Source organism: Vombatus ursinus, unplaced genomic scaffold (assembly GCF_900497805.2).
Source record: "Vombatus ursinus unplaced genomic scaffold, bare-nosed wombat genome assembly UNPS02014867.1, whole genome shotgun sequence".
Lineage (NCBI taxonomy): Eukaryota > Metazoa > Chordata > Mammalia > Diprotodontia > Vombatidae > Vombatus > Vombatus ursinus.
This window is the reverse complement of record NW_020954645.1, coordinates 2,858,291-2,884,197: the sequence shown is the minus strand read 5'-3', so window position 1 is coordinate 2,884,197 and position 25,907 is coordinate 2,858,291. Positions and strand designations below refer to the sequence as shown.

The following is a 25,907-nucleotide window of genomic DNA, read 5'->3' as shown; positions in this document are numbered from 1 at the left end:
TGTTACTTTAAAGTTTAATAAGCATATTTACAACAGCAAGAAAATTTAATCTTAGGATGTCTGAAATTTATTTAATATTTGACTTTTGTGCCATCTCTACAGGATTGCTGCTTTAATGTGTCCTTTGCTGATTGACATTATCAATTTGTCTACTTTTCTATCCCTTAGTCATATGGTTTGGAGCTGAAAGGGGGTTAGAAGTTACCTAGTCCAATTTTCCATTTCACAGATGAGGAAATTGAGATCCAGAGGGGTAAAGGGACTAGCCCAAGGATCATACTGGTAGTAACAGAGGTGATATTTGAATGTAGGTCTCCTGACTCCGAAGTCCAGTTCTCTTTCTACTATGCCTTGTTGCTTCAAGACATTCTATTCTCTTCGTGTTTTTCTTCTGTATCCTATTTCATATTAGAAAATAAGAATTTAAGAATAAAACACAAAATGATTAAATTCCGGTCTGCATATTTTTAGCACCTTAGCTGTTCCATTGTCAGATGGGATGGTGGTGAAAGCAACAAGTTGGTAGAATAGGAAAACAGTGGAAAAAAAAGATAAGTCAGAAGTGGTGGAGTCAGAAGGCAGCAGCAAATATCTGGCCTTTCTATGCTGTAAGAATCTTTTTCATCTGTGTGTTTAGAGATTGTGGAGAAACATGTTGCAACTTTTGATTTTGTCCTCACTGCTGTAAACTTTGACATTTGTGCTACTCGTTTGGCTCTAGAACTTGTACTGTAATTTTTTCATATTCATTATCACCAGGTAGCTCCTTAAGGACAAGGATAGTGTTTTATCATTTAATAAACAAGCATATACTCAGTGCCTTCTATGTGCTACACGCTATGGTAGGCACTGGGGATATTAATCAGAAATCAAACAGTACCAGTCCTCAAGGAACATATATTCTGTTGAGAGACAATGTATACATAAGAATATGCAGAATGTAGACAAAATTATTGCAAGATAATTTTAGGAAGGGAGGGCACTATGAGCTTGGGGGGATTAGGAAAAGCTTCATGTAGAAGGTGGTACTTGAGCTAAATTTTAAATGGAACATGGTGAGGAAGGGAGTGAGTTCCAAATTTGAGGGACAGTCAGTGAAAAGGCACAGATTGAGTGGTGTTTGAAGAACAGCATAAAGGCCAGTTTGGCCTGATTTTAGACTACGGAAAGGGGAGTAATGTATGATAATATTGGAAAGGTAATGTATAATAATATTGGCCAGGTTGTGAAAGGCTTTAAATGCTAACAGAAGAGTTTTATTCTAGAGGCAATTGGGAGCCACTGGAGTTTATTGAGTTTGAGTAGGGGAATGACAGGATAAGAGCTTCCCTTTAGGAAAGTCTCCTAGGCAGCTCTGTGTAGTATTTATTGGAGAGGACAGAGACTTAAAACAGGGAGACTAATTAGGAGGCTGTTGGAATAGCTGAGATGATGATGGTCTGAATAAGGGTGGTGGCCATGTGACTAGAGAGGGCTTGAATGTGAGAGATGTTGTGGAGGTAAAAATGACATGATATGGCAGATGAATGTATATATTGGAAGGATGGTGGTGCCCTCTACAGGAATAGGAAAATTTTGAAGTGTTCTTGGGGGAAAGATGAGGCGTTCAAATTTGGACTTGTTGACTTTGAGATGGGATTAGAACTCAAGAGAGAGACTAAGGCTGTACATATAAATCTGTGAGATATATGCATATGTTTGATAATTAAACCGTGGGAACTGATGAGGTCACCAAGTGAGAGAGAGTAGAGTTGAGTGTAGAGCCTTTGTAGATATCCATGGTTGGGGCATTGATATGGGTGATGAACCACCAAAGGAGACTGAGATGGTGGAGTCTGACAACTCAGAGATAACTGGTAATGTGAAAACTCAGAGAGGAAAGAATATTTATTTATTTTTTTATTTTATTCAAATTTTTTTTGTAAAGATGTTCCCTTCTCTTTATTTTTTAAATTTTTAGTTTTCGATATTCACTTTTATAAGACTTTGAGTTCCAAATTTTTTTCTCCCTACTTTCTCCCTCCTTCCCCACCCCCCTTCTCAAGATGGCAAGCAATCTGATATAGGCTGTACATGTATGATCACATTAAATATATTTCCACATTAGTCATGTTGTAAAAAAAGAATCAACAAAAGGGAAAAAAAAACCAAAAAAATTAGTATGCTTCAGTCTATGCCTTCAGACTCCATAGTTCTTTCTCTGGATGTGGATAGTATTTTCCATCATGAGTTTTTTGGAATTGTCTTAGATCATTGTATTGCAGAGAAGAGCTAATTCTATCAAAGTTGGTCACGGCACAGTGTTGGTGTTACAAGGTTCTCCTGGTCCTGCTCACTTCACTCAGCATCAGTTCATGTAAGTCTTTCCAGGTTTTTCTGAAATCCACCTGTTCATCATTTTTTTTTCTTTTTTTCTTTTTGGAGTATTTTCCAATTTTTTTAATTAATCAATTTATTTTTAGTTTTCAAAATTCACTTCCATAAGCTTTTGAGTTTTAAATTTTCTCCTTCTCCCTCCCTTCTCCCCTCCCCAAGACAGTATGCAGTCTGATATAGGCTCTACATATCCATTCAAATTAAACATATTTTCACATTAGTCATGTTGTAAAGAAGAATTAGTACCAATGGGAGGAACCACGAGAAAGAAGAAACAAAACAACAACAAAAAAGAGAGCAAATAGTATGCTTCAAGCTGCATTCAGACTCCATAGTTCTTTTCTGGATGTGGACAGCATTTTCCATCAAGAATCTTTTGGAGTTGTCTTAGATCCTTGCATTCCAGAGAAGAGCCAAGTCTATGAAAGTTAGTCATTGCACATTGTGGCTGTTATGTGTACAGTGTTCTCCTGGTTCTGCTCACTTCACTCACCATCAGTTCATATAGGGTCTTTCCTGGTTTTTCTGAAGTTTGCCTGCTCATCATTTCTTATGGCACAGTAGTATTCCATTACATTCATGTATCGCAACTTGTTCAGCTATTCCCCAATTGATGGACATCCCCTCAGTTTCCAATTCTTGGTCACCACAAAAAGAACTGCTATAAATATTTTTTTACATGTGGGTCCTTTTCCATTTTTCATGATCTCTTTGGGATATGGACCTAATAGTGGTATTGCTGGATCAATAGGTATGCACAGTTTTATAGCCCTTTGGGTGTAGTTCCAAATTGCTCTCCAGAATGATTAGATCATACAGGAATGCAGGGCTACTTCAATATTAGGAAAACTATCAGCGTAATTGACCACGTCAACAACAAAAGTAACAGAAATGATATGATTATCTCAATAGATGCAGAAGCATTTCACAAAATACAACACCCATTGCTGTCAAAAACACTAGAGAGCATAGGAATAAATGGAGTCTTCCTTAAAGTGATAGCATATATCAAAAACCATTAGCAAGCATTATATGAAATGGGGATAAGCTAGAAGCATTTTCAGTAAGATCAGGGGTGAAACAAGGATGTCCATTATCATCACTGTTATTCAATATTGTGCTAGAAATGTTAGCTGTAGCAGTTAGAGAAGAAGAAGAAATTGAAGGAATTGAAATAGGCAAAGAAGAAACAAGGCTATCATTCTTTGGAGGTGATATGATGGTATATTTAGAAAATCCTAAAGGATCAAGTAAAAAAATTACTGAAATAATAAACAAATTTAGCAAAGTTTAGGAATATAAAATAAACCCACACAAATCATTGGCATTTCTGTATATTACTAACAAAGCCCAGCTGCAAGAGATAAATTCCATTTAAAATTACTGTAGACAGAAAGATTGGATCAGTTAACAATTCCATCAACAATGCATTAGTGATACAATGTGAGGAAAGAGTATTTTTTTTTTAAGGCAATTGGGGTTAAGTGACTTGCCCAGGGTCACACAGCTAGTAAATGTCAAGTGTTTGCTCTGAGGCCGAATGTGAACTCAGGTCCTCCTGACTTCAGGGCAGATGCTCTATCCACTGCGCCACCTAGCAGCCCCCAGTGGAAAGAATATTTAGGTGGAGAGTATGGTAAATGGTTTTAAATGCTCCAGATGGATCAAGAAGGGTGAGGATGGAGAAAAGGCCATCAGATTTGTCAATTAAGAGAAGATTGATAACTTTGGAGATAGCAGTTTCAGTTGGCTAATGAGATAGGAAGCCAGAGTGTAAAGATTTAAAAAATGAAATGAGAGAATAGACAATAAATAACAAAGAAATTTAACAGATGTTGACATTTACAGAATCTGAGTTAGAAGAAACCTCAGAGGTCATTTAGAACACAACCCATGAATGAATGAGAAACTTCTTTAGAATGAGCCTTAGGAGTAGGCATCCAGGCTGTTTTAAGACTTGTAGTGAAGGACATCTTGCTATTTCTCAAAGGAGGCAATCAACTTCACTATTGTACAGTTCTAATTTTTAGATGGAACATTTATTAAGAGCTTACTCTGTGCCATGCGTTTCCTTTTTATAGAATTAAAATAATCCTCTTTGCAACTTCTGTTGCTTCCATTTCTGCCTTCTACAGCTATAATAAATCTGATTCTTTTTCCATGTGACAGCCCTTTTAATACTTTAAGATGAGGATTTTGCCTTGCCTAAGTGGTCTTTTCTGCAGGCTAAGAAATACCTTTCCTCTAGCCCCTCCTAGAAGTGCTTCCCCTGGCTATTCTGGTTGCCTTTTTCTGAAACTACTTTAGCTCCTGTCAGTGGCCTTAAAATTTGTCTTAAAAGTTGATGTGATTCTTTAGGTAGGGTGACTACTGGGAAACTTGCCCATCCCAAAGGTTCCTTCCCCTAAAAGCATTCATTTAAGTTTCTTTTAATTTGTGACAGGCTGACATGATAATCCATATTAATTTTCATTCTCTTCTGTATCTTTCTAATATAAGACAAGCAACACTAATGAATACATTTCAAGGTTTAAATAACATTTTGGGGCTGTGAAGGGGAAGGGCCAAGGGAGATGATGACATTTCTGGAGTTGTTGAGGTGAGTGAAGAGAAGTTTGCTAGGCTAGGAGGAAGACAGTACTTAAAAGGAGACTTGGCTAGTATACAGGTTTCTGAAGCAAGTTAACATGGTAGAAGTGATGAGCTGGGGCACAGGAAGAGAGAAGATATATGGAGTAGAATGTAGTGAGACAGGAGTTTACATTTGGTGACTTTGAAATTGATCCGTGCTTCAGGTCCCAGATCCCAGTCCCCCTCTTATTTCTACTGGCAAGTACATACTTCTGTGATGGAATTAAAGGACATAAACCCTGCTTTCAAAGAAGGACCTCATAGCACATTTCAGACCTAAAAGTAACAAAACTCGAACAAACCAATTGCTGCACATAGTGCAGGCCAGGTGAGGCCATCACTACCACCTTGACCAACAATTTCCCTCGGACCCTGATAGAGACAGCCCAGGACCTTGAACTCGACCTTTGGCAACAACAGGGTCTCCCAGGCTACTAAACTTGCTTCCATTCCAGCCCAGCCCCTACAATCATCATTGAGAGGATAAATCCTTGTGAATTAGGGGCTCATCTTCCTTATGCCCACTAGCCACCACAATTACCAACTAATTGCCATCACCAGGCAGATGATCATATCAATGTCCATATTGCTGGTACTGCTTTCAGCCCAGCAGTCATAGCCATCATCCTGGGAGGCAGCTCCTGTGGAAAAGGAGCCAGCTATCCCTACCACCTGCCAACCAACTGCTCCCATAGGGCAGGCTGGACGGCCCAGTAAGTAGGGCGCCTTGGGGAAGAGATAGAAGGCAGCATGTTCCAGGTTAGGGCAGGCTTCCACTACCACCATCTTGACCGCCCTCTCCTCTCAGACCCTGGATGAAGATAAATAAGGACCCTGAACCCAGGAGCCTAGGAAATGGTAGTGCTTGAAGCTCCCTGCCTGAACCTGTCCTCCTGGGGAGCATCCCTGTGGAGGTTGCCGCCTGGTAACTGCTCTTGAAAGAGCAACAGCCACTAAAGTCCTTGGCCCTATCAGAGGGTTCAGCCTCAGAGATGACTATGATTTGTCAGGCACCCTAAGGATCACAGGAGCATCCTGTCTCATTTGCAGATGAAACTCAATGTGTGTTGTCTACCCCATTAGAATGTGAGCTCTTTGGGAGCAGGGCCTGTCTTTTCTGTTTGTATTTCCAGTGCTTAGCACAGGGCTTTGCACGTAGTAAGCACTGAATCATTATTTTATTCTGACTAGGGATTACTTCACAACTGTATACCACAACTGGACAATGGATTTAGCAGAAAAGGGATATACTAAAACTTGTGTCAATTCAATTGGATTTCTACTTGGTAGAATCCAAATTACCTAAATTGGAGTTTAATCTTACCATCAATGTATTTTGGTTTGGTTTCTTTTTCTCTGAATCTGTGGATTTTGTAGGTATAGAGAACTTCCATTGAAAAAATTCTTAACAATAGATCAGCCACTGTTGAGCAACTTTGAGACAGTTGGCTGGGCACTGACAGGTTACATTACTTGCCATGAATCACGTAACAAGTTTCTGCTAGTGTTGGTGCTTGATCCCAAGTTTTCCTGACCTCAGAGGCAGCCTTCTATCCGGTACAACATGCCGCTTCTCAAAAATAACTTGAATTGTAGTGATTAGAGTTGTTAAGACTTCAAGGTCCAAACTCTTGGATTTTTATTCTCCCTATATATTCATAATGACCAGATTTTCTGGAATTTAGAATGCTTGATCAAGTAATATGGAAAGGTCTATATGACATTCTGGTCCTTAAATCATATTGATAATGAGTCAAATTTTTAAGTAACAGGAGTTTTACAGCCATGATCCTTTAATCAAGACTCTATTTTCTCTGGATATAGTGATAGAAGGTAACTGAGAACTCTAGAAAACTAATTAAGGAGACTATAAACTGCTAATTGAGTATTTTAAATAGCATAGGAAAGTTTTTTTTAAATTAGATTTTCCAGTAATTGTTTTATTTTTAAAGAATGGGCACAATACTTTATGAATATAGTTATTTTACTCAGCACATGCATGATTAAGTACTAAATGCATTTTTTAAAATATAAATGTATTGATGCCCTGTCAGCCAGTTTGCTAGAGAAAACCTCAATTTTGGTTCTGGCTTTTCCACCTGTGCCTTGACTCCTATCTTTTTCAAAGATAAATGAGATCCTCTCTGAGAAGTGTTTTGGAGCTCTTTAGGAAAATATATTTAATTTCAGTATAGTCACAACAGACTGCCATATTAGTGACTTCCCATTCTATTAATTTTAATTTTAAAACATCTATTTTTAATGTTTTAAAATTTTGGGTTCCAAATTCTCTCCCTTTCACCCCTCCCCCATCCACTTAGAAGGCGATCAAATGAAATCAATTCTGTGTGTTAAATCATACAACACATTTTCATATTAGCCATATCATTAAAAAATAAAATGAGAAAATTGTACTTCAGTTAGCACGTAGCGTCCATCAGTTCTTTCTCTCTGGAGGTAGATAGCATTTCTTTATTATGAGTCCTTTGGAATTGTCTTGGACCACTGTATTGATCAGAGTAGCCAAGTCTTTTGCAGTAGATTAGCATTACAACATTGCTGTTATTTTGCTCAATGATCTTTCAGTTCTTCTCACTTCACTTTTCATCAGTTCATGTAGGTCTTGCCGTGTTTCTTTTGAAACCACCCTGCTAGTTGTTTCTTATAGCACAATAGTACTCTGTCACAATCATATGCTTGTTCAGTCATTCCCCCATTGAACATCCCCTCAATTTCTAATTCTTTGCCACCACAAAAAGAGCTGCTATAAATATTTTTGTACATATAGGTCCATTCCCTTTTTCTTTGATCTCTTTGGGCTGCAGACCTAGTAGTAGTATTGCTACATCAAAAGGTTATGCACAGTTTTGTAGCCATTTGAGCATAGTTCCAAATTGTTCTTCAGAATGATTGGACCAGTTCGCTACTCTACCAGCAGTTCATTGATGTAAACTATTTTCCTACATCCCCTCCATCATTTGTCATTTCTGATAGTGGTAAGCTGGTACCTTAGAGTTGTTTTAATTTGCCTTTCTCTAATCAGTAATGACGAAGAGCATTTTTTAATATGACTATAGGTAGCTTTTGATTTCTTCTTCTGAAAACTGCCTATTTGTGACCTTTGACCATTTATCAAGTGGAGAGTAGATCTTATGTTTATAAATTTGACTTAATTCTCTATGTATTTGAAAAATGAGTCCTTTATCAGAGAAGCTTGTTGTAAAATTTTTTGTTATAATACCTTTTAGCAAAATGTAGTTTCCCTGATTATCTCTTTCAGTTAGGTCTAATTTTGCTTTTGCTCTGTCTGAGATCATTAATATTCCCGCCACCACCAACTGCAGCTGAAGCATATTAGATTCTGCTCCAGCCCTTCATTTCAGCTCTGTGTCTTTCTGTCCCAAGGGTGTTTCTATATACAGCATATTCTTGGGTTCTAGTCTCTAAGCCATTCTGCTATCTGCTTCTGTTCTATGAGTTAGCTCATCCCATTCCCATTCCTAAGTATGATCCTGAATGGAATTTCCTTCCACCTCATTTTCCTTTGTTTATTCTTCTCTCTCTTTTTATCCTGTCCTTCCTCTGTCTCGCTTTGGAACACTGCCTCCCCAATCTGCCATCTTCCTTGTTTCCTCCCCCATTCCCCTCAATCTCCTATCCCCTTCCCCTCCCATCTCCCTATTGGGTAAGATAGATTTCTGTACCCACCTGAGTGTGTATAATATTCTTCTGTCTTTGAACCAGTTTGATAAGAGTGAGGATCAAGCATTGCCTGTTCTCTTCCACTCCCATTTTCCCCTCCATTATGAAGTTCTTCCTTGCACTCCTCTTTTATGTGAGGAAGTTTTTCCATTCTACCTCTCCCTTCTCCCAGTGAATACCTCTTTCTCACTCCTTCACTTTTTTTTTGAGATCATCCCAACACAATTGACTGTATCATGCCATCTGTCTATGTAGATTCCTTCTAACTTCTGTAATAATCATAAAGTTCTTAGGAGTTAAATGTATCATCTTTCCATCTTTGTCCTCTGTCTATGCAGACTCCTTTTAATTGCTCTAGTAATGATAAAGTTCTTATGTGTTGCATGTATCGTAGGAATGTAAACCATTTAATTCCATTGAGGCCCTTATATTTACTCTATCATGTTTACCTTTTTATGCATCTCTTACGTCTTCTGTTTGAATGTCAGACTTTCTATTCAGCTCTGGTCTTTTCTTCAGGAATTCTTGGAAGTCTTCTATTTAATTAAATATCTTTTTCTTCCTCCCTGAAGGATTATACTTAGTTTTGCTGGGTAGTTTTTCTTGGTTGTAATCCTAACTCCTTTTGTAATATATTCCAAAACCTCTGCTTCTTTAATCTTGAAGCTGCTAAATCTTGTGTGATCCTGACAGTGGCTCCAGGATATTTGAATGATTTCTTCTTGGCTACTTGTAGTATTTTCTCCTTGACCTGGAATTCTGGAATTTGGCTATAATATTCCTGTGAATTTTCATTTTGGGCTCTCTTTCTGGAGGTGATTGGTGGATTTTTTTAAATGTCTGTTTTACCCTCTGGATCTAAAGATATCAGGGAAGTTTTCCTTGATAATTCCTTGAAATATGATGTCTAGGCTCAGTTTTTGATCATGGCTTTCAGGTAGTCCAGTAATTCTTAAATTATCTCTCCTCAATCTATTTTCCAGGTCAGTTATTTTTCTCATGAATATTTCACTCCCCCCCTCCCCCATTTTCTCCTTCTTTTAACTTTGTTTTATTGTTTCTTGAAGTCTCATGAAGTCATTAGTTAGCTTCCACTTACATAATTCTAATTTTTAAGAAATTATTTTCTTCAGTGAGCTTTTGTATCTCGTTTTCCATTTGGCCAATTCTGCTTTTTAAGGAATTCTTTTATTCTGTGAATTTTTGTACCTCCTTTTCTATTTGGCCTATTCTGTTTTTCAAGTTCTTTTCTGTTATGAATTTTTGTGGCTCTTTTACCATTACGTTTTTTAAGATGATTTTGTGTGTATGCCTGCGTGTGCCTCTTTTACCAAACTGTTAATTTTCATATTTTTCTTGTGTCCCTCTCATTTCTTTCCCCCAATTTTTCCTCTATCACGTTATCCCTTTCTTTAACTCTGTGTAATTCTTGCTGGCCCTTGGGTCCAGTTAGCATTTTTCTCCGAGTCTTTCTTTGTACCTGTTTTCACATTGTTATCTTCTTCTAAGTTTATGTTTTGGTCTTCCAGACCACTGAAGTAGTTTTTTATATTCAAGGTGTTTTTGTTTGTTTGTTTGTTTGTTTTTTGCTTATTGTTTCAGCCTATTTCTTGACTTTCAATTTTATGTTAAAGTTTGGTTCTGCTCACCCAAGGTTGGGGAGGCACTGTGCCAGTTTTCAGGCTTTTTCATGTTGCTGTTTTCAGAGCTAGTTCTGGGAGTCTGCAAGTTTTTGGTGCCTTCATGGTGATATTCTGGGAGAGGTGTGGTAACTGTGCTCTGCTTTTTATCCAGGAAGGGCCCTTGCTCCTCCTGGGCCTGGAACTGTGACAAGAGCCCCTGCTCCCTTGTGACCAATCATAAGCACTCCTCTCTATCCTGGAACTGTGACCCACAACTGCATATAAGTGAGAGTTGCCAATCAGTGGCAGCTGTACCTAGTGCCAGCAAAGGGTTCCCTCTAATCTCTTTCTGACCAGTTGTCCAATCCCTTTACTGTTTCTAAGTTGAGAGCTCCTGAAGCTGCTGCTGCTGCTGCTGTAGCTGCCTCCAAGGTCCACCACTAATGCTCCTTCTGCGCTCTGGGCCTGTGCCCACTCCAGAGTTACAGACCTCTGTTGTAGACCTCCTAAATTGTCTGAGACTGGAAAAATGGCTCCCTCTGACCTTTTCTTGGCTCTGCTCCTCCAAAATTTGATTTAAGATGTTATTTTGAAGTTGTTTGGAGGGGAGTGTTGGGAGAGTTCAGCTGGGTCTCAGCATATACTGTAGCAGTCTTCCATGTTAGTGACTTTAGGATGTTATCTAGTACTAGAACATAAATTATACAACGGAAGCAACTAAAAATATTAGTATCCTGAATTAATTTTCTACTTAGCCAATGAAAGAACATTGTTGTGGCTTCAACAAAATATTAACAGTTCCTGACTGAGCACCATGTAAATATGTGCTTAGTGGTCTTCCTCCAGTGCCTATTTGTTGTCTTATAATTATTCAGATACTCTAAAGTAGGGAGGAAGTGCCAAAACAAAGCGTGTATGTGACAGTGTGATGTAGAAGAATATGGAAATTAAGCATTAAGAAGTGATAACTGAATTGAATTATCCCATTGGTGAACAGTACTAAGTAATATTGCGGAATCACTTATTGGAAGAAAAAATTTAGGAGCATTTACACCCCCCACGAACTTTAAAAAAATAATGAAAACATTAAGGAGAGAAAACTGCCATATATTCTCTTTGGTAAATTTTCAGAAAATTAGATTCCTTGATTCTTCTGTTCGAAGTTGCTCTTAGAAAGTAATTCATCGTTATGTACCTGTGTCTTTCCTGAAAAACTTCAGATGATGTTCTTAAAGCTCTTTTGAGTCCCTTGTATTTGAAAAAGAACTGCTTATTCAAAATATCACTTATAATTGAAGTTTTTTAAGGTAACAGTGTAGTAGATAACCCTGTAATGTCCATTTTGGGGGACACAGAAATGCTGAAGCTTATTAGCTGGCAATAGATGCCAGGGTATTTCTGCTCTCTTAAGTTTCTTAATATTATTGGTGTGTTTGCAGAGGAAACAGAAGACTGTAGATAGGGAATGCTCATGGTTCTGGCTTCCTAGGAGGCATGATACAATAGGACATTCATCTGAAATTTGACTTGAGTTCTAGAGCCTACTCTTACTGACTTTTATGACATTGAGCAAATCATAGTGTGTCTGGACTTATCTTTGCAATGAAGAAGCTGACTCTTAAAGGTAATGTCTGGTTTCCTTTTCTTAACTGATGCTGCTTTTAGTCAGAAGGGGATAAGAAATTAGGAGGGTTATTTTGCTTTTAAATTAGCTACTAGTTCATGGTATATATAAAATATTATCTTAAAAAAAAAAAAGGTATAATACAGAGCTGTCAAACTCCCAGTTCTGGCAGCTGGCAAAATTCTCTAGTTCTACTCTAATCAGATTGAAATATAATTGGGAAGTATTTAACAAAATAAATAAAAATAGTACAACATGGATAATGTTAATTTGTGGGGTTTGGGGGCAGCTAGGTGGTGCAGTGGAGAGAACACCGGCCCTGGAGTCAGGAGGACTTGAGTTCAAATTCGGCCTCAGACACATAACACTCACTAGCTGTGTGACCCTGGACAAGTCAGTTAACCCTAATTGCCTCAACAAAAAAAAGTAAATAAAAAAAAAAGCTGTCTTAAAAAAAAATTTTGGGAGGTTTGTTTTAAAGTCAGTATGTAGTCAGTCTACCTGAATTTGACCCCGGTGGTGTAAGCTTTTGCTCAGTTTGGAATTCCCTCTTCTTCCCTACTTTTTTTCATTACTTCTCTTGATATTTTTCCTTATGAATTTCGTTATTATTTTTCTAGCTCTATAAAGTAATTCTTTAGGAGTTTGATTGGAATGGTACTGAATAAGTAAATTAATTTAGGTAATATTAAAAATTTATTATCCTATTATCGAATAATTATTTAAATCTTTGTGTAAAGAATTTTTTGTAATTGTGGTCATAAAGTTAGTGAAAGGCTTATATATTTTATTGATCTTAAAAAAAAACCCTGCTCCTTGTTTTACATATCATGCTATAAATATTTTTGTACATGTAGGTCCTTTTCCCATTTTTATGATCTTTTTGGGATATAGATTTAGAAGTGGTATTGTTGGATCAAAGGGTATGCACATTTTTATAGTCCTTTAGGCATAATTCCAAATTGCCCTCCAAAATGGTTGGATCAGTTCACAACTCCACCAACAATGCATTAGTGTTCAATTTTCTCACATCTTCTCTAGCATTTATCATTTACCTGTTTTGTCATGTTGGCCAATCTGTTAGGTATAATGTACCTCAGAGTTGTTTTGATTTGCATTTCTCTAATCAATAGTGATTTAGAACATTTTTTCTTATGACTATAGATAGCTTTCATTTCTTCTTCTGAAAACTGCCTGTTCATATCCTTTTACCCTTTATCATTTGGGGAACGACTTGTATTCTTATATAAATTTGACTTAGTTCTCTATATATTTTAGAAATAAGGCCCTTACCAGAGACATTGGTTGCAAAAATTCTTTCCCAGTTTTCTACTTCCCTCCTAATCTTGGTTGCATTGGCTTTGTGCAAAAACTTTTCAATTTAATGCAATCAAAATTATCCATTTTGCATTTCATAATGCTTTCTGTCTCTCGTTTGGTCATAAATTCTTCCATTCTCCATAAATCTGACAGGTAAGCTATTCCTTGCTCTCCCAGTTTGCTTATAGTATCAGCCTTTATATCTAAATCGTGTACCCATTTTGACTTTATTTTGGTATATGGAGTAAGATGTTGGTCTGTGCCTAGTTTGTGCCATATTCTTCTCCAGTTTTCCCAGGAGTTTTTGTCAGACAGTGAGTTCCTGTCCCAGAAACTGGGATCTTTCGGTTTATCAAACAGTAGATTGCTATAGTCATTGACTACTGTGCCTTGTGTGCACAACCTATTCCACTGAACCACCACTCTATTTCTTAGACAGTACCAGGTAGATTTGATGATTGCTGCTTTATAATACAATTTAAGATCTGGTATGGCTAGGCCACCTTCCCTAGCATTTCTTTTCATTAGTTTCCTTGATACTCTGGACCTTTTGTTTTTCTAGATGAATTTTGTTATTTTTTATAGCTCTATAAAATAATTTTTGGTAGTTTGATATGGCACTGAATAAGTAATTAATTTAGGTAGAATTATAATTTTTTATTATATTAGCTCAGCCTACCCATGAGCAACTGATGTTTTTCCAATTATTTAGATCTGACTTTATTTGTGTGAAAAGTGTTTTGTAATTTTAATTTTTTTAAAGACTCTTTATTAAAATTTTTTTATTGCCTTATGGTCAGTAAAAGATTTATTAAATTTTTCTGCTTTTGTTTGTGAAGTTTTTAATGCCCTAAAATGGTCTTTTTTTTTTTTTTTGGTCAAAGTGCTATGTACAGTTGAAAAATAGGTCTGCTTTCTGTTCCCGTTCTGTATTCTCCACAGGTCTATCATATCTACCTTTTATAAAATTTTCTTCAGGTCCTTTATTTCTTTTTTTCTTTATTTTTGGTTAAATTTATCTAGGTCTGAAAGAGGATAAATTTAGGTCCCCTGCTATTACAGTTTTATTGTCTGTTTCTTCCTGTTAGGAATTTAAATACCATGCCATTTAAAGCATATATATTTGGTATTGATCTTTATTCATTATCTGTGGTACCTTTCGGCACAGTACGGTTTCATTGTTTATTTCTTTTAATTTGGTTAGTTTTTGCTATTGCTTTGATGAGATAATGAGATTATGGCTGCCTTTTTTACTTTAGCTAAAGCATAATAGAATCTGCTGTAGATCTTTATTTTGCCTCCTTGTATATCTTTCTGTTTCAAATGTGTTCCTTGTAAACAGCATGTTGTTGAATTTTTTTTTTAATTTTTTTTTTAGTTTTTAACATTCACTTCCATAAGATTTTGAGTTTTAAATTTTTCTCCCCCCCCCCAAGACTGTGCAGTCTTATATAGGCTCTACTTATATATTCATATTAAGCGTATTTTCCCGTTTGTCGTGATGTAAAGAACAATTAGGACTAATGGGAGGAACCACGAGAATGACGCAAAAAAACACAACAACAAAGGAAAAGGAGAGCAAATAGTATGCTTCCATCTGCATTCAGACTCCACAGTTCTTTCTCTAGATGTGGACAGCCTTTTCCATCAGGAGTTACATTTGGGTTTCTAATCCATTTCTAATCCATATCTTCTGTTTTCTAGGTGAGTCTTCCCATTCACATTCATGATTGTTAATTGTATTTTTCCCTTTGCCCTATTCTCTTAGGCTTTTCCTTTTTTTTATTTCAGAAGAGGTTGTTTTACATCTGACAGAACCAGTTGCAGATCCAGATCCAGAATACACAGCGTATGTATATTCTTCCCTCCTTTCACTACTTCGAATGAGAATGAGGTTCAGATGTCACCAGCTCTATTTCTTCTTATTTGTATAAATGTCAACTTGTGCTCCCCATTTATGCAAGATAATTTTCCACATTCTTTCTCTCTCTTCACTTTCTCCCAGTATATTCCTCTTTCTTTTAATTTTTTTTCCTTTTAATTTTTAAAAAGAGATTATCACAACATAAGAGAATCACTCTTAGGCCCTCTGTCTAGATTCCCGTTGTGATTCCTGATGATGGTAGAGGTCTGAGGGCATACATGTTTCGTCTCCCCATATAAGAATGTAAACATGGTTAACCTTGTTTAGTCTCTCATGATTGCTTGCTCATGTTTATCTTTTTATTCTTCTCTTGATTCTTGTGTTTGAAGAATTGTATTGAATTATTGTGTTGAATTTTCTACTCAGCTCTGATCCTTAAAGGGCAGCTAGGTAGCACAGTGGATAGAGTACCAGAAGAGATGAGTTCAGATCCTGCCTCACAGTTACTTAGCTTTTTGACCCTGGGCAAGTCACTTAACCCTGTTTGCCTTAGTGTCCTCATCTGTAAAATGAACTAGAGAAGGAAATGGCAAACCACCTCAATATCTTTGCCAAAAAAACCCCAGATGGGTTCATGAACCATCAGACATGACTGAAATGACTTCAACAACAGCAATAATGATCCTTAAATTATCTCTCTTCGATCTATTTTCTAGATCTAGTTTTCAGAGTCAAAAAGCATTTATTAAGCGCCTATTGTGTGTCAGGCACTGAGCTAATCATTGAGGATTCAAAGAATGGAATAAGATAGTCCCTGCACTCAAGTAGCTTACAATTTAATGGGGGAAGCAACATGTAAAGAGAAGATGGGGGGCAGGATACGTACCAGAGGGGCATGATTAAGTCTTGCACCTGGGATGAGAAATGATGAGGTCAGTGCCCTGGGCATCCTCCTTAAATTGTAGAGAATCTGGATGCAACTCTGTGACTACCCTCTACCCTCTTCAACCAGAGGGAGGGAAGTACCCCAGGGGCAGAGGGACTTGAGGAGGAGTGAATTTCAGAGATGAAGTTATCTTGCAGGATGATGAATTTTTGGTGATCACGAAGTCCAGGAGAGGAGTTGAGTGCATCATTTGTTTTTACTATGATAACTTCATATTTTCTTCTATTTTTTCAGTTTTTTAAAAATTTTTGTTTTAATATTTCATGGTGTCTTGTGGAGTTAGTAGCTTCTATTTGGTTAATTCTAACTTCCAGGAAATAATTTTTGTCCTTTTAACTTTTGCTTTATCCCTTTCAGTAATTCTGGTGGTATTCATGTGCAAAGTGTGTTTTTAAAGCTTTGCTTGTAGATAATTTTGAGTCATTTTCCTTTGGGTTTGTGCCTTGAGCTTCTCTGTTGCCATGTGATTCTTTAGGGTCAGGTTTTTTTTGTTTGCACCTACTTCTTAACTTTGGACTTTGTTAATGCTGGGCTTTGCACATTTCTAGGAATAGGGTCTGGGCTGAACTTCTTTCCTCTTGCATCCTTCTTCTGTTTTCACAGTTCAGACTGGACTCCTGAAAAGCTTTTGGAGTGCAGTATAGGAGTTAATCTGTAAATAAGGAGTTAATATGTCCTCAAAAGGTGAAGACAGAAAGATTATTTAAATTGTGCTGTTTCACAAAATAGCTCTAGCCATTCAAGTTATAACCCACTTTGAGAACTACAGCTATGGATGACTGCAGCCTACATAGATAGCTGAAAAAACGAAAGTAACAAGTGCATGTTTACCTGAATCCATATATTCAGGAACAGACTGGCTGTTACATTAATTAATCACATAGTTTTGTTGTTTTGTAGTACAAAACAAAGGCCCAAAACAAACTGCTAAAATGAGATTATCTGTGTATTTGAACTTTTGTATTCTTTTTATTCCTAACTTTCGTTGTTGTTTGGCCATTGTCATGTCCATCTCTTTGTGACCCATGGACCACAGTAGGCCTTCTGTTTTCCACTATCTCTCGAAGTTCGTACAAGTTAATGTTTGTTGTTTTCATGACACTATCTATCCATTTCATCCTTTGGTATCCTCTATTCCTTTTGCCTTCAGTCTTTCCCAACAACAGGATTTTTTCTAATGAGTCCTGCCTTATTGTTATGTGGCCAAAGTATTTAAGCTTCAGTTTCAATATTTAACCTTTTAGTGAATAGCCTGAATTAATTTCTTTTAGTATTGACTTGTTTGATCTCCTTAATGTCCAAGAGACTCTCAGAAGTTTTCTCTAGCACCACAATTTCGAAGTGTCAGTTTTGCGGCACTCAGCTCTCCTCATGGTCCAACTCTCACAGCCATACATTGCTACTGGAAAAACCATAGCTTAAACTATTCAGACATTTGTTGGCAAGGTAATGTTCTCTGCATTTTAGTATGCTGTCCGGATTTGCTTTCTTTCCAAGGAGCAAGTGTCTTTTAATTTCGTGGCTGCAGTTGCTGTTTGCAGTGATCTTAGATCTCAAGATCATATAATCTGATACTGCTTTCATTTCTTCTTCCTCTGTTTGCCAAGAAGTGATGGGACCAGTTACCAGGGTGTTAGTTTTTTGATGTTAAGCTTCACGCCAGCTTTGACATTCTCTTCTTTCACCCTCATCAAGAGGCTTCTTTAGTCCTCTTCACTTTCTCCCATAAGTGTGGTATCACCTGCATATTGGAGATTCCAGACGGCTGTAGGTCCAGCTTTTGATTCATCCAGTCTGGTATTTTGCATTATGTACTCTGAATATAAGTTAATAAGGTTACAACATACAGCTGTGTTGTATTTCTTTTTCAGTTGTAAACCAGTCAATTGTTTCATGTTCAGTTCTAACTGTTGCTTCTTGGCCTGCATATAGGTTCCCCAGGAGACACGGAAGATGATCTGGTACTCCCATCTCTTTGAGGACTTGTACATTTTGTTGTGCTCCATACATACAGTTAAAGGCTTTAGTGTAGTCAGTGAACTAGAAATAGATGTTTTTCTAGATCTCCCTTGCATTCTCCATAATCCAGTAAATGTTGGCAATTTGGTCTCTAGTTCCTCTGCCTCTTTGAAAACCAGCCTGTTCTGGTAATTCTTGGTTCACATATTGCTGAAGTCAAGCTTGTAGAATCTTAAGCATAATCTTGCTGTCATGTGAAATGAGTGCAATTGTTCAGTAATTTGAATATTCTTGGCATTGCCCTTCTTTAGGATGGGGATGTAAAGTGATCTTTTCCAATCCTGTGGCCACTGTTGAGTTTTCCAAATTTGCTGGCGTATTGAGTGCACCAGTTTAGCAGTAGCATCTTTTAGGATTTTGAGTGGCTCAGCTGGAATTCCATCACCTCCACTAGCCTTATTGCTAGCGATGCTTCCAAAGGCCTATTTCTCTTCATTCTCCAAGATATCTGACTCTAGATCAGTAACCACACCATCAAGATTATCAGTGATGTTAGGATCTTTCTTATATAGTTTTTCTGTATATTCTTGCCACCTCTTCTTAATCTCTTCTACTTCTATTAAGTATTTTTGTCTTTTTTCGTGCCCATTTTTGCATGAAATGTTCCCATGATATTTCTGATTTTCTTGAAGGCGATCTCTTGTCTTTCCCATTCAGTTTTTTTTTCTTTTTCTTTGCATTGCTCACTTAGGAAAACCTTAACTCTCCTTATTCTCTGGAATTCTGCATTCGGTTGGGTATATCTTTCCTTTTCTGCTTTACTTTTCACTCCTCCCCCCCATTTATAAAGCCTCATCTGACAGCCATTTTGCTTTCTTGCTCTTTTTTTTAAATGTTTTTTGTTGTTACCTCCCTTACAGTATTACAAACCTCTGTCCATAGTTCTTCACGTGCTTTCTACCAAATCTCATCCCTTAAATCTATTCATCAACTACACTTCATATTCATAAGAGATATTATTTAGGTCATACCTATATGGTCTAGTGTCATCTCTTTTATCATTTTAGTACTGTCCTTTGGATTTTCTTTGCAAAGATATTGAAATGGTTTGCCATTTCTTCCACCTTTCATCTGAACACTCCACTATGACCTGTCTTGAGTAACCTGCACTGTGTAGCTCATGGTTTCATGTAAGCCCCTCTGCCATGACAAGACAGCGATCCAGGGGGCAGGAGTGGGGTGTTCCTAGGTACAGGAAATTAATATTTGGCTACATTAATGATAGTTTTCAGCTTACTGCATTCAAGTGATGAGTAATTGTGTTATTTTCACATTCACTGTAAACAGCAATTGCCTTGTAAGAAGTAGCAAATCTAGAGTCCAAGGATATTGTCTGAGGGAGGCTTTTAAGAGTCTTCTTCACCCCTCTGAACTTCAGAATCCTCTTCTACGAAAAGGGAATGACACACTGTCTGCCTCACAGGGCAATTGTGAGAATTTAGCATGGAAACATTATTGAAATGTAAAATGTTTAGGATTTTGTTTTTCCCTTCTGTAGAACTTTCTTTTTACTTCATCTCTTAGCACTCATGTACACCATTTTTATTATATAGCACTTTTTCATCTATTGCTTTGTAATTATTAATTATGTTGCATGTATGTTTATTTTCCCCAAAAGATAAAGATTTCAAGGGCAGAAGATAATTTACTATTTTTATTTATTTATTTATTTATAGTATTTCAAGCACTGTTATGTTATATAGGCAGTCCTCAAAACGAGGATATCCCAATTCCCAGAGACTATTTAATAAGGAAAGAGCTGATACTAATTCAGTATTAATTACTATCTGCAGGCTATCAGGGTCCAAAGATAATGAAGTAAACCCAAGTAATAAAATAACTTGCCTGCCTGTGACTTTTCTGTTACGGTTTACCTCTCAAACTCTCAATTGCTATCCTGAACGTTTAAAGATAAACAAATTATTCATGAAAACTAAATAATACTTTTACTCAACACTATATAATTGTGTAAAATATGTACATTTAACAGAAGTACAACAGGCTGTTTATCTTGCTTGTTTTCTCTACCTGCTCTAGCCATGTACAATCCTATGTATGGCTACAGAAAAAAGATGTGATTGAGTCCATTACCAGTTCATTTTATTTAATTTTAATGAGACTTTCAGTGCTGGTCAGTAGTCTTTTTATTCACCTGATGGGCTAAAATGTTAGTGTTCCCTATTATAGCTATTCAAAAAACTTTTTTCCACAGTGAGCCCCAGTCTCACCCCACACTCTCAGCAGATGACCTCATCTCTTTATTAACAGTGCTCTTGGGGATTTCCCACCTCTCAACCTCAAAATTTCTCTCATCCTTTACTCATTGACCAAATATTGATTGAATGCCCAACAGTGCAACACATTGTGGGAGAATATAAAGGCAACACTGTTGCTTGTCCTTGTGGAACATGGACAATGATATAAGACACGTACATAAATAACTTACATACAAGGTTGGTTGTGAAAGTGCAGGAGGGGGTGTGGTATTTTGGAGGGAAAGATAGAAAGAATCCTAAAAAGCAGAAGGAAGAGTATGTAAAATCTTAAAGAGAAACTAAAGCACCTTGACCAATGTAGTATTACTTAGGAAAATGAATGTCATCCAAGGATAGGAAGGAGCCCATTGATCCTCTAGAAATCATGGAACAGCAAGAAACTCCAAAATAGTTCAAAAGGTAAATAAAATTCTTGAATAAATCTATGTCAAATTAGATCTCTCAATGCAGAATTAAAGAACAAAGTAAGGAATATTGAATAGATTATGGAGAATCTCTCTAAAGTGCTAGAAATTCAAAGAGAAAATAATAGATTTGGAACAAAAACGTTAAATGATGGTAAGTTTGGCAGTGGAGAAAAGGCAACAGTCTAAGTACAACACAAGAATTCTATATAAACTAAATCAACTGACATTGATAACAGTATGAAAAGTGACTGTATAAGGATCAAAGCTTTCCCAGAATTTGACACATTCAGAAAAATTTTAAAACCACAATAGAGGAAATAATGTAAGAAAATTGCCTAGAACTTCTGAATACAAACAACAATGCATTGATTGAGAAAACTTACATGTTGCCATTGGATAAAAACAAAGAATAACAAAAAACCACACATAATTCAAACTACAAGGCATGCAATGTTTAAATTTAACAATTTCAGTAACAAATTTTACAAGCTGCTAGGGGGAAAAATCACCTTTAAATATGAAGGAAAGACAGTTGTAAGAACTTAGGCTTATTCTGCATTCATGAGAGTTTGCAGAAGAGGATGGAATAGTAAATTCCAAAATACAAAGGCATTAAAACTACAGCCCATTTCAGTGTACTTTACAAACCTGTGCCTAATCATCACCAGCAACGAAATGGATATCCTAAAAAGGGAAGCTTTACTGAGAAGATTGCATCTGAATTAAATATACATATTAGTTTTTTGGATAAACTTGCAGTGGATTTGCTAGGTAGAAAGGATATGGTCATTTTGGACACATTTCATATTGCTCTCTAAAGTGTGCTTGGGAAGATTTATATGATCTTGTGCTCAGTGTAGTAAGTAGAACTAAGAGAAAATTTACACAATAATGATTACACTGTCCAATAAATCAGTGTTAAAAAGATATCAGAATGTTTACCAGTACAATGATCAAAATTCTGCTCTAGACTCACTCTAGGCTAGAGTACTGGTAGTAAAGCATTTTTTCTTCCTTTATGTACAGAGGCAATAAACTGTAAGTGTGGAGTGAGGTGTATGTTGTTAAACATGGCAAATGTGTTGCTTGTTTTGTTCAACTATACTTTCTTCCCACGGAGGTTATGAGTGGGAGGTGGGAAAGGTGGTCATTGGGAAGTGACATTAATGTTTAAAAATCAGTAAGACATTAATTTACAAAGTAAAAGTGTACCAATCCACAGTTCCACCAACTATATAGTAACTCTCTTCTCCTTCCCAACCTCATGTACATTGACAAAAATATATCCTATTCATCTTAATGTTCATAACGAACATGTTCTGATTAGAGAACTGGAGCTTTTTTTTATATTAGGGAATGTGTATTATTAGTCTTGTTATAGATTCTGAATGTCAGACCTTAATCTGATATAGTACAACAATTTTTTTTTTCTCAATTTGTTTTTTCTTTTGACTCTGGAAAGATTGCTTTTTGCTGTACAAAGTCTGTTTATTTTGTAATTTTGTAATCAAACATTAGTTTTGTCTTCAGTTATTTCTGCTTAGATAAAAGTGTCCCTTTTCTCCACAGTTGATACAAACATTTGTCTCCTAGTTTAAGAAAAAAATTAAATTGCTTTAAAATTAGGAGTTTGTGGTTAAGTAATTTTTTTTTGCTTACAGCTACCGAGTTTATCCAGCAGTTTTTTAAAATAATGATTCCTTTCTCTAGCATTTTTAAAGTGTGGGTTTACAAAACAGTATTATTAATTTCTGCTGTGTGGTAGGCACTGTGCCTAGTACTGGGGATACAAAGAAAGGCCAAACAGCAGAACCAAAATCTGAAAGCTCAAACATCAGGGTCAGATAGACAGTATGGGGCAGAGGCTAGTCCTCTATTCCCTACCCCAGGTTGTCTCTCATTCTTTAACAGTATTCTTAAAATTTTTTTAAAAATTATTTTCTGTTCCAAATTCTCTCCTTTGCTCCACTCCCTCCCTAACCCATTGAGAGAGCAAGAAATATGACACCCTTCATACATAGAGTCATGCAAAGCATATTTTGCATTAGCTATATTCCAGGGGGGGAAAGCAAGAAAAAGGTGCTTCATTCTATACTCTGAGTCCATCAGTGTGTGTTTGTTATACTCTCCTTTCAGATAAGAATGAAATTTTTACCTGCTCCTCTTAGCCTATTTTTCTTGTTTGTATATTTTTTTAATGATGAGAAATTGCAAGTTCCACCTCCTTCTTCCTCCTTTCTATACATCTTTTTTTTTTAATTCTCCCTTTATCTTCCTCTTTTTAAACCCCTCTGAATAGAACCTGTTCCTCATTTTTTAATTAAAAAAAACTGTTATCAGTGTCGTTAGTAGATATTAAAGTTCTGGAAGGATGCTTCTGTCTTTTTCTCTATTAGAATGTTATTACTTCATTATCATACAACTCCCTCTAATTACTCAAAAAAATTTATCTTTCTAGATTTCTCTTGACTTTGTGTTTGCATTTCAGAGTTACTACTCATCTCTCCTTTTTTCATCAGAAATGCTTGAAAGTCCAATCCATAAAAGGTCAATTTTTTTCTCTGAAGGATTGTGAGAGCAAGTTATTATTCTTTTTTTTTTTTTTTTTTTTTTTTTTGGTGAGGCAATCAGGGTTAAGTGACTTGCCCAAGGTCACACAGCTAGTGTCGTGTCTGAGGCCGAATTTGAGCTCAGGTTTTCCTGACTCCAAGGCTGGAGCTCTATCCATTGCGCCATCTAGCTGCCCCAGCAAGTTGTTTTTGATAGTAAACTTATTTATCTTGCTTTTTGGAGTACTATGTTCCAGTATCTCTCATTTATGGTAGAAGCTGCCAAGTTCTGTGTGATTCTAACTGTAGTTTCTTGGTACTTGAACTGCTTCTCTCTAGAATATTTTTTCTTTGATTCTCTGGATTTTAGCCGTGACACCCCTAGAACTTTCCTATTTTGGATGTGATCAGCAGGTGATTAGTGGTTTCTTTGTAATTTTTACTTTGTCCTCTGATTCGAAGAGATCTGAGCAGTTTAAATTTAGGATTTTTTTTTGGAAGATAGCATCCAATCTTTTTCTTAAATCTCGATTTTTAGGAAGTCCAATGATTTTTATATTATCTTTTCTTGGCTTATTTTCCAGGACACTTGTTTTTGATATCAGGTACTTGACATTTCCTTCCATTTTTTTTTTCTTCAGCCTTTTAATTTTGTTCTAATAATTTTTGCTGCCTCATGGATTTTGATTTCTATTTGGTTAATTCTAGTTTTCAAGGATTTCATTTTTTGGATATGATTGACCATTTTCTTTTCCAAGCTATTTATTCTTTTTAATTCTTCCAGAGCCTTTATCATATTTTCTTCTGCTTAATTTCTTCTAAGTATTTATGTAGTTCTTGTGGAAAATTCATTTTTTTCCTTTGAATCTTTGCTTGCAGTTCTGGAATTATTCTCTCTTTGGGAATCACGAGATCTGCAATAATTTTTTTATGCTGGTCAGTTGTCTTTGTTTTATCGTGTACCCAGCGTTTGTTCTTGAGTTGAGATGTGTCAAGGCCAGACCTCAACCTCTACTGTGCTTTTGGATGGGGTGGTGAGTCATGTTTGGTCTTTCTCTGTGCTGACCTCTGTCTCTTGGGGTTTAAGCCCACCTGGACAGTACCTGTTCAGAGTACTGGATCTTCAGAGCCGTCTGCCTTATCAGGATGGAGTGCTAGGCCCTCAGAGCCCTGGGGTGTGTCTGAATGCTATTGAGTCAATCCTTGCCGCTCCCCAGGGCTTTCGAGAACCTCACCCTGAGGCTTTCTGGGAGTCCTTCCCTCTCATTGTCTTGGGAAACTGCCTCTGGCTTAAGGATTTGTGTTCCTAAAGTCTTGGCTTGTTTACTTGGAGCTAGGTCTGGCTTTACTGGTGGCTTACTTTCATTTTGCCGTTTGCTGAGTTATTGTGCAGTTCTGGGCTAGAAGCCACTACTGTAGTTTGTTATTATTCAGACTGATGCAAATTTTGAGTTTTTGGTGGAGTAGGTATGTGGGAGTGGGGTGGTTTGCTTCTTCTTCAGTCAGCTATCTTGGCTGTGAAAGTCTTGTTCTATATCAATTTATTGCTTTAATTGGACAGTTGATATATACATCTCCCTTTGGACTCCACCAGTTCATCTGGTTTTGCCTCTTTCTACTCTGCTTCTGTATTTGAAATGTTGGTTCTCTGAGATTAAAAAAAATGTTTTATCTTTTGTTTTTATACCAGCTTCATTTCCAAGTATCTCTTTCTCCTTCCCTTCCTGGAGAACCATCCCTTCTAGCTAAACAATTTAAAAAGACAAAGAAAAAAGCATATGAATACAATTACTACCTAATATATAAAGAATCTGACTGCAGGCATAGTGCTTCACCCTCGTAATCTTCTACCTCTGCGTGGAAGGAAGGGATGTGCATTTTTTCTACTAAAGTTTGATATTTAAAGCTTTTCACAAACTGCCTTGTCCCCACCTTTCCAGTCTTTCCCTTCATGTACTCTGTAATCCAATGATATGGATTGCTGATCTTTTTTTTGAATAAGACATTCCATCTGTGCCTTTGCATTGTGCCAGTGCTCAGTGAGTGCCTTTATCTCTTCTTAGTTTTTCTGGCTTCCTTCAAGATTCATATCAGGGGCCATCTTCTGCAAGAAGCTTTTGCTGATGCCTCTAGCTGCATTAATAATGCCTTTCCCTTTCATATTGTCTTACATCTGTCTTGTTTGTCTTACATATACCTAGTTATTTCCATGTGGCCTCCCCCATTAGAATGTAAGCTCTTTGAGGGCAGGGACTGTTCTTTGTTGTTGTTGTTTGCCTTTCTTAAATCCTCAGTACTTAGCTTGTTGGCTGACTAATATTTATGGTGACATAACTTTTAAAACAGACTGCAGCCAAGAACAGAGCCTATGTTCACATCTGTAGAGGCTATATTCAGAGCATCTGTGTCGACTTGGAAAGCAGCCTTAGTGACCAGGCTACTCTACTGTACCATCACTGAGGCCACAGTTTTCCGTCTTGCTGATAAGGCTGTAATGATGTACTTCATCATATGCTGTGATGAGTTAGATTATGAGAGAGCTTATAGGATCATCGCTCTACCGTTGGGAAG

General features: G+C 36.8%; 1 protein-coding gene across 2 annotated transcripts in view; it reads left to right on the top strand.

Annotated features, from left to right (window-relative positions):
• The window catches only part of SCAP (SREBF chaperone), an 86,307-nt gene that overhangs the window by 2,394 nt on the left and 58,006 nt on the right, over nucleotides 1-25,907 (top strand). Inside the window, exon 1 of one of the 2 annotated variants that reach the window (XM_027842149.1) lies at nucleotides 15,067-15,124. The exons of the other annotated variant lie outside the window; for it this stretch is intronic. The gene's annotated coding sequence lies outside the window, so the exon portion shown is untranslated. Of the gene's footprint in view, nucleotides 1-15,066; nucleotides 15,125-25,907 lie in introns of those variants that run through there. 2 annotated transcript variants of the gene reach the window in all.